The sequence below is a fragment of the Anguilla rostrata genome, chromosome 10 (assembly GCF_018555375.3).
Source record: "Anguilla rostrata isolate EN2019 chromosome 10, ASM1855537v3, whole genome shotgun sequence".
NCBI classification, from domain to species: Eukaryota; Metazoa; Chordata; class Actinopteri; order Anguilliformes; family Anguillidae; genus Anguilla; species Anguilla rostrata.
In genome coordinates, this window is record NC_057942.1 from 21,742,661 (window position 1) to 21,751,785 (window position 9,125).

A 9,125-nucleotide genomic window follows, 5' to 3' on the forward strand; every position below is an offset into this window, starting at 1 on the left:
ACACTGAACAGGTGGAAAAGACTGACATTTATACACTGGGGAAGATAACAATCAAGGAGGGGTTAAGTGAGGGGAGGAGTAACAAACAACATCCAGGTGAAGAACATTAGGAAAACTAATTCAATGACAGGGGACTGACAAAACGTGGACTGGAATCACATAGACAACAATGATAATAGACGGCCTGGGTGAAGCAGGTAAAACACGTGCAGAGAGAGAGAGGTGCAGTCAGAGCAAGAGACAGGTGCAGGCAATTGCAGAACTCAGCGTTAGAGCAGGCTAGAAAGAAAAGGGGCGGAGCTACAGCGCAGCATGGAAAAGGGGAGACTGGTTAATGTATTATGTGGCGTGGATCGGGGCATGCCTCCACAGTGCCCCTCCCAGCCTTATAGGCGTCAGCCAAGACCTGCCACCAGGCCGCCTCTTCAGGACCCAGGACAGCGCCCCAATAGGAAGCCCAGCCACAGGACCCTGGAGAGCGGCAGATTGAACATTCCTCAACTCCCTCATTGGCAGGCAGCACACCTGCAATCAATGAGGCAACACAGCTGCCGCCACTCCAGGGAGATGGCTGGGAGATTAAAAGGAGGCCGTTTGTCTCCATTGGGGAAGGGGTTTTGGGCGGCAGGAGAGCTGTAAAAACGGTTAATAACTTTGTCCCTATTTTGCAGAAGCCGGTGGAGACGCAGGACAACATCCCTCTTCCTGAGTTGAAGAGGGATCCCCTCAGCGGTCTCCCGGACGCCGTTGTTTCTAATTTTGTTCGCTTTACTTTAAGTTAACTCCGACAGGAGATTTTTGTTGTTGAGTTTGGTTTTGGGTTGTGTATTTACTTTTGGTTAATAAAAGGCCCTGTTGGGCTATTGTTCCCCAAACCTCCGGTCTGTGCATTTCTGTGCCGCCCCGCCTGCACCGTCACGCCCCGTGCGGTGCCACAATTAGTATAGTGATCTAAACTATCAAAAACCCAAAACTAGTGTGTGTTAGTCCATTAGTAATATTCACATGTTAGTATATTAGTGAGGTTAGTACTTTACAATCTATAAGTTAGTAGGGATTAGTAGAAATTAGTAAAACTAGAAATAAGCAGGAAGTATGTAAAGCGAGACTGGAAAGAAGGGGGGAAACCACGAAAACCCGGAACCACCCGAATAGTGAAATCACACAAGTACAGGGGAGTGAAGCAGCTCAGGGAACACAGACACAGAGACAGTACTGGGGAGACAAGTGACCGGGAATACAGACTACAACAGTACACCCCCCCCCCCAGGAAACGCCTCTTGGCGTTTTCACCGGTGGCACAGGGTGTTTGACATGAAAGTCCTTAATAAGCTGCTTATCCAAAATGAAGCGAGAGGGGATCCAGCTTCTTTCCTCGGGGCCGTAGCCTTCCCAGTCCACCAGGTAATGAAGGCCGCGACCCCGACGACGAACATCCAACAGTTTGTTCACGGTGTAGGCATCACCACCATCAATGAGTCGGGGGGGAGGGGGGGGCTCAGGGGCAGGGCAGAGGGGATGGGTAACAACCGGTTTTAAATGGGAAACATGAAAAGTGGGGTGAATTCTGCGCATGGTGGAGGGTAACTTTAATATAACAGCAGTGGGGCTGAGGATTTTAACAATAGGGAAGGGGCCAATAAAACGAGGAGCTAACTTCTGGGACTCAACACGTAGGGGAATGTCTCTGGTGGTGAGCCAAACACGCTGTCCAACTCTGTAGGAGGGGGCTTTAGAGCGGTGGCGATCGGCCGTCACCTTCATCCTGGCGCTGGTGCGAAGCAAGTTGAGGCGAGCGGTCTTCCATGTTTTTCTGCAGCGCCGGATGAAGGCTTCAGCTGAGGGGACCCCCACCTCCTCCTCCTGACTAGGGAACAGAGGCGGCTGGTACCCTAGGCAGCACTCGAACGGAGAAAGTTTGGAAGCGGAGGTGTGTGAGTTAATGGCATACTCTGCCCAGGGTAGTTGATAAGACCATGAGGTGGGGTTCTTGGAGCAGAGGCATCTAAGGACAGTTTCGATCACTTGATTGGCCCGCTCGGTCTGGCCATTGGTCTGGGGGTGAAATCCTGAGGATAGGCTAATGGAGGAACCCAACAGTGAGCAGAAAGCTTTCCAGAAACGTGCAGTGAACTGGGGGCCTCTATTGGAAACTATATTAGTGGGGATGCCGTGTAATCTAATAACGTGATGAATGAGTAAGTTGGCGGTTTCTTTGGCAGAGGGAAGATTGGTGAGGGGAACGAAGTGAACAGCTTTAGAGAACCTATCAACTATGGTGAGGATAGTGGTGAAAGTGTTGGATGGGGGTAAGCCTGTGATGAAATCTAATGCTATGTGAGACCGGGGGCGGTGTGGGATGGGGAGGGGCTGTAACAGACCTGAGGGTGGGTGGTGAGAGGGTTTGTTCTGGGCACAGACCAAGCAGGCAGCCACAAAGTCCAAGATCTCTTGTTTCATGGAGGGCCACCAAAAACTTCTCGGAATAAATGTCCTGGTTCTGGTGGCCCCCGGGTGGCATGAGAGTTGTGAAGCGTGGCCCCAAAGGAGAACTTGAGAGCGGACTTGGGCAGGAACGTAGAGACGATCCACTGGGCAATTACTTGGACTAGCCTCATCCTCCTGGGCCTTACGAACCATCTCCTCGATGTCCAAGTGAATGGCATTGATGAAACAGCTCCGCGGGAGGATGGTGTCAGGTGAAGGATCCTTGGTGGGTGGTTCAAACCGGCGGGAGAGGGCGTCAGGCTTGGTATTCTTCGACCCGGGGCGGTAAGCAAGGGTAAAGTCAAATCTGGAGAAGAATAGTGCCCATCGGGCCTGGCGAGAGTTGAGGCGTTTGGCTGTGTGAAGGTACTCCAGGTTCTTGTGATCAGTCCACACCAGAAAAGGTGTTTGAGAGCCCTCCAGCCAATGGCGCCATTCTCCCAAAGCCATCCTCACCGCCAACAGCTCACGGTTCCCAATGTCGTAGTTCTGTTCCGTGGGTGTCAGGCGGTGAGAAAAGTAGGCACAGGGATGGATCTTATTGTCCCTGGGTGAAAGCTGAGAGAGAACGGCTCCCAACCCAATGTTGGAGGCATCAACCTCTACGATGAACTGAGCCGCAGAGTCAGGATGAACAAGGATGGGTGCAGAGGTGAAGTGGTTCTTGAGGGCTCGGAAGGCTGTTTCAGCCTGGGCGTTCCACTGGAATTGGGTCTTAATGGATGTGAGGGCGGTGAGTGGGGCTGCCAGAGAACTGTAATTATGGATGAAACGGCGGTAAAAATTGGCGAAGCCCAAGAAACGTTGCAGTTCCCGACGACAGTCTGGCTGAGGCCATTCCACAACCGCCCGGATCTTCTGGGGGTCCATCTGAATGCTGCCGGCGGAGATGATGTATCCCAGGAAAGAAGTGGTGTTACAACTAAATTCACATTTCTCCGCCTTGACGAATAAGCGGTTCTCCAACAGTCTCTGGAGCACCTTGCGGACCTAGATGATATGTTCCTCCTTAGTTTTGGAAAAGATCAGGATATCATCCAGGTATACGAAAACGAACTTATTTATCCAGTCCCTCAGAACATCATTAACCAGTGTCTGGAAAATAGCTGGTGCGTTTGTGAGCCCGAAGGGCATCACCAAATACTCCCAGTGTCCGGTAGGAGTGTTGAAGGCTGTCTTCCATTCGTCGCCCTCTCGAATGCACACCAGGTGATAGGCGTTGCGCAGGTCCAGCTTGGTGAATATCGTGGCTCCTTGCAGGAGTTCAAAGGCGGAAGCCATGAGGGGAAGTGGGTAACGGTTCTTGACCCTAATGTCATTGAGGGCTCGGTAGTCGACGCACGGCCGGAGTGAGCCATCCTTCTTCCCCACGAAGAAGAATCCGGCCCCCGCTGGTGAGGATGAAGGACGGATGATGCCGGCAGTCACGAACTCCTGGAGGTATTTGTTCATTGCTTCCGTCTCCGGCCGAGACAGAGAGAACAATCGACCTCTGGTGGGAGTGGTGCCGGGCTTCAGGTCAATGGCGCAGTCGTAGGGGCGGTGAGGAGGCAGAGAGGTGGCTCGGGATTTGCTGAAGACCTCTTCTAGGTCCAGGTACCCGGGAGGAACCGCCGACAGATCCGTCAGCTTCTCGGGAGGAGGTGACTCGGGAACAGAAGAATGGGCCTCTCGCAGACAAGATGCTAAACAGTGATGGGTGAGTGGGGAGATTCAATGATGTGGAGCCGAAGCTCTTCTTGATGGTTACCGGAGAGTCGAACCTTGAGAGGAACGCTGGTGTGAGTGATGTTTGCCAACTTCTGACCATTGAGCGAGTTGGCCACTAGGGGGCATGATATCTTCTCCAAGGGGATCCCCCATCTCTCGGCGGCCCCAGCGTCCAGGAAGTTCTCCTCTGCCCCGGAGTCGATGAGAGCGGTGGTCCCCTTGGTTCGTCCCTCCCACTCAATGGTGACAGGCAGACAAGTCCGGTGTTTTGAGGAGGATTCAGTTGGAATCATGCCCACTAGTGCTCCTCGATACCCTAGCGGGCGTTGTCTTTTAGCGGGCAGGCTGCGACATAGTGACCTGGTTTCCCACAGTAGAGGCATGACCTGGTGTGCATCCTTCTATCCCTCTCCTCCTGGGTCAGGCGAGCACGGTTGACTTGCATAGGTCCGACATCATGACTGGAGGAGGTTTGGGATTGGTAGGAGGTGCAGCAGTGGTCCTGGACCTCTCAGTGACTGCTCGGTTGTAGACCCCTTGACTGCGAGCCCGTTGGCGCTCCTGGATGCGTGAATCCACGCGGATAGCCAGGGCAATGAGATCGTTGAGGTCCTCGGGCAGGTCCCGGGTCAGCAGCTCGTCCTTCACGCGCTCAGACAGGCCATTGAGGAAGGTGTCGTACTGAGCTTTCCTCTCCCAGCCACTGGCCAGAGTACGAAAGTCGATGGCGAAGTCCGACACCGTCATTCCCCCTTGGCGCATGCGCAGGAGTTCTTGCGCCGCATCATGGCCGTGCTTGGAGCAGTCGAAGACCCGTTTCATCTCTTCTGCGAGCAGCGTGGAGGTCTGAACGCAGGGAAGGCCTCCTCCCAGGCAGCCGTTCCTCACTTCCTAGCTCGCCCGGTGAGCTGCGTGATTATGTAGGCAACTCGGGCTTGCTCAGTGGGGAAGGTAGCTGGCTGTAGCTGGAATATCAGCCGGCACTTGGTAAGGAATGGGCGGCAGCCACCAGGTTCTCTGTCGTACTTCTCCGGAGGAGGAAGGTGGGGTTCACGAGCACGTGCAGGTGGGATGTCAGGCGTAGCAGGAGCCGCAGGTTGCTGGGGAGCGAAGCCAGGCGAGGAGTGCAGATGTCAGCTCCGCCACGCAGGAGGTTAGGGTCTGCAGCTGGTGAGAGACCGACTCCAAGTGGGACTGGTGGCGTCCCAACATGGCTCCCTGCTGCCCAAGTAAAAATTGTACCTGGGCAGGGTCCGCTGGGTCCATCCTGGTCAGAACGTACTGATATGTTCTGTGTAAGGACCCACACGCAGACCAGGGAAATCCAAAAAATGTTGTCTTTATTCAGTCCGAGGTTCGAAGCCAGGTAATCAGAGAGAGGACGGTGCCGAATCGAGTTTCCAAAAGACTAGTGAAAAAACAGGCAAAAAATCAAAAACTAGGAGATCAGAATGGCGAAGGTACAAAGGGACAGGCAAAAGAGAAGTCAAGGCAAAGCGAAGGTCAAACCAGAAGCAAACAAAACCAAAAGGGGCAGGCAAACTCGAAGTCGTACAAAGGGGTGTCGCAGGAATCTCGATAGACAAAGGCTTACTAACAATCGGCACAATGAATTCGATCAACGTTCTGACACTGAACAGGTGGAAAAGACTGACATTTATACACTGGGGAAGATAACAATCAAGGAGGGGTTAAGTGAGTGAGGGAGGAGTAACAAACAACATCCAGGTGAAGAACATTAGGAAAACTAATTCAATGACAGGGGACTGACAAAACACGGACTGGAATCACATAGACAACAATGATAATAGACGGCCTGGGTGAAGCAGGTAAAACACGTGCAGAGAGAGAGAGGTGCAGTCAGAGCAAGAGACAGGTGCAGGCAATTGCAGAACTCAGCGTTAGAGCAGGCTAGAAAGAAAAGGGGCGGAGCTACAGCGCAGCATGGAAAAGGGGAGACTGGTTAATGTATTAGTATAGTGATCTAAACTATCAAAAACCCAAAACTAGTGTGTGTTAGTCCATTAGTAATATTCACATGTTAGTATATTAGTGAGGTTAGTACTTTACAATCTATAAATTAGTAGGGATTAGTAGAAATTAATAAAACTAGAAATAAGCAGGAAGTAAGTAAAGCGAGACTGGAAAGAAGGGGGGAAACCACGAAAACCCGGAACCACCCGAATAGTGAAATCACACAAGTACAGGGGAGTGAAGCAGCTCAGGGAACACAGACACAGAGACAGTACTGGGGAGACAAGTGACCGGGAATACAGACTACAACACCACCACGTTTTGGCAATGTTCCAATACTCTCCTCATCACTGTTGTATGCGTCACAAAAACGATTACAGTACTAAGTAACGCTTACATTACAGTGTGAAATATCCACATTATGTAATACCACTAACCTATTTAAACACACTTAATTTCAAAAATAACGTACATACCCGAAATATTCTCAGCAGTAATACTTACATAGCAATAATGTGTTCAGTAGATAGAGACAGAGACAGTAAATCAATGACAGTTCTATCCGGTTCGGTTTTCTCCAGAAAACGATTTCAGATAGTTGTATCAGCAAACATATGACTTAGCTATGCCCCGAACGCCTCAATAATAAGTAGCCTACTTTCCAAGAAATTACACAATATCGTTGACAACGTTTCGTTGGATGCAAGGTATTTACTTCCACCACAGAGTAAATGTGTATGTGAATGCGACAAGAAAATTGTTGGGTACGCTGACCTATAAAACGCTATTCCAAAAGCAAAATTAGACATGTTATACATCGTTAGAAAGCTTATACTGTCCTACTGAAGAAACAAATTGTCAATCGATCAGACTGTACTAAAAAGGGTGACAATGCCGTAAAGAACACATGTGGCATTATGCACAGCTATTTTGGAAGGTACCCAGGCATCACAAATGCGCGTATATTTCACAAACGGATTGTCCAACACAATATATGACCATTCAGACTCAAAAGGGACATCTCTATGCGTAAAACCAATGTGCATTCAACATTTAGTCGCAGATATTGACTATAGAATGGCATAGTATAATTTCTTAAAACGTTGTCTCGTTGGTTGAATTTGCATGAATTGGTCTATAGCATAGCAAGATCGCGATTTCGTGGAGGGACTAAAAAGTGGCACCGAAATTTGTGCAGTGATTCGGTCTGGTCAGTGCTGACCATAGAGCAACTGGTGCCATTAAGGTACCGGTTTTCGGTACCCAACCTTAGTTATAAGTGATAAGACTTGTATCTGAACTGATTTACCCTGACAAGAACAACAAACATGATATAACAGGCTAATAGATTGTAACTGTTTTATATATCCCCTCAAACACATTATGTTTTTATGCGAACATTCACTTTGATGTCTTGACATCCGAGGCGACTGAATGCATTCACATTCCACAAATAACTGGCAACAACATTTATAGCAGAAAACATGAACACGTCATAAACAATTTACTGTTGAATTGAGTAATTTGACTCTCATCGTCATTTCCATATAATCGCAAAATGACAAGAATAAATACAATGAAAACTCGAAATTGCGTGACATTTTTAATTAATATTGCAGTGGTACAGCCACCGTTTGCTTTCATCTTCTAGATTCCTTCAAAGTTACTGCTAGCGGAGCAGCTAAATACTTGCTAGCAGAGCAGTTAAATACAGATGCGAACCATGCAGCATAAATTAGAGTCGTCTTACCGGACTTTTTGTGGAATTGAAGAATCACAGAGTTAAATTATGGTAGTTTGAAAAAGCAAAAGGGACGATTACTAGAATTAACCTGTTATTTTACCCTGACAAAAAGTGCGGAAGGCGATTTTTACCTGTTTGCATTTACTGTATCCCCAATGTAAATTACGCAGAACTACCGCATACCTGAAACGTTTTCAGTCAATTATAATGGGCTAACAAAGAAAATCCGGATGGAAATATTCAGCAACTGAATTAAAGCGTTTTGGTACGTAATATGCTGTCCGAGCACGAATGCTTAATATTTTATAAAACAGACTTAATGCTAAAGCAAGAAAAAAACAGAACAGCATACATGTTATAATCCTCAATCTTAATTTCTAATCTGTTCCAAGAAGTTGGCAGGCTATAACCAAAAGTCAGAAATGTTCAGCTCTTTAAGGCCCACCGCCAACATTCCAGTTCTTTTGGAAAGTACTACCCGCCGAGCAGGGACTTTTTGGGGGGTAAAATAATGTGCCCGGAACTGAATTTAGACCGTGGTCCCTGCGGTGGAAATGCACTGAGTTCCTCAAAAGGTTCCTAGTTCCCAGTGGAAACGCGGCTAAAGTCAGCACTTTGAACCGTGTACTGAGAGGCGAATTACACTGTTGGGCGCAATATATTTGTTCGCCTGCGGGCGGCGGTGTAATGATACGTCTGGACGGGGCCTAGCAGCCAAGTTAACGTTAACCAACAATTTTATATGATCTGAAAGAGTACATTAGCGAACGGCGCAAAGATAGCTGCATAAACAGTTCATTACAGTGAGTTTTAGCACATTCGTTGCAAAACACGTAGCCAAGGTAGCAAGCTATTCGGCAAACAATGAAGAAGAGAAACTTATCCCAGGCCTGGATTGTCAACGCTGGTCTTCAATTAAAACTGTGGTCGTTTGTTAACGTGCCGATTCCAATTGCCTTAATAAACAAATGTTTTAATATAAATTAGACTATCAATGTTTATTATTTCCTTTTTAATTCAACAATGAGCGATATAATGGTTTCATAATAAAAACTACCTCAAACGAAGGCGCTTGCTAAGTAGCTACGCAAAAGTGAAATGGCGGCCAGGAAGCCTTTGGGCTTTTATCGACGCTGAGAATGCTGGGATTTTTTCCCCAGACGCCACTGACTAGCAAACTAGGAAAAGGTAGAAGCTGATTGTAGAAATA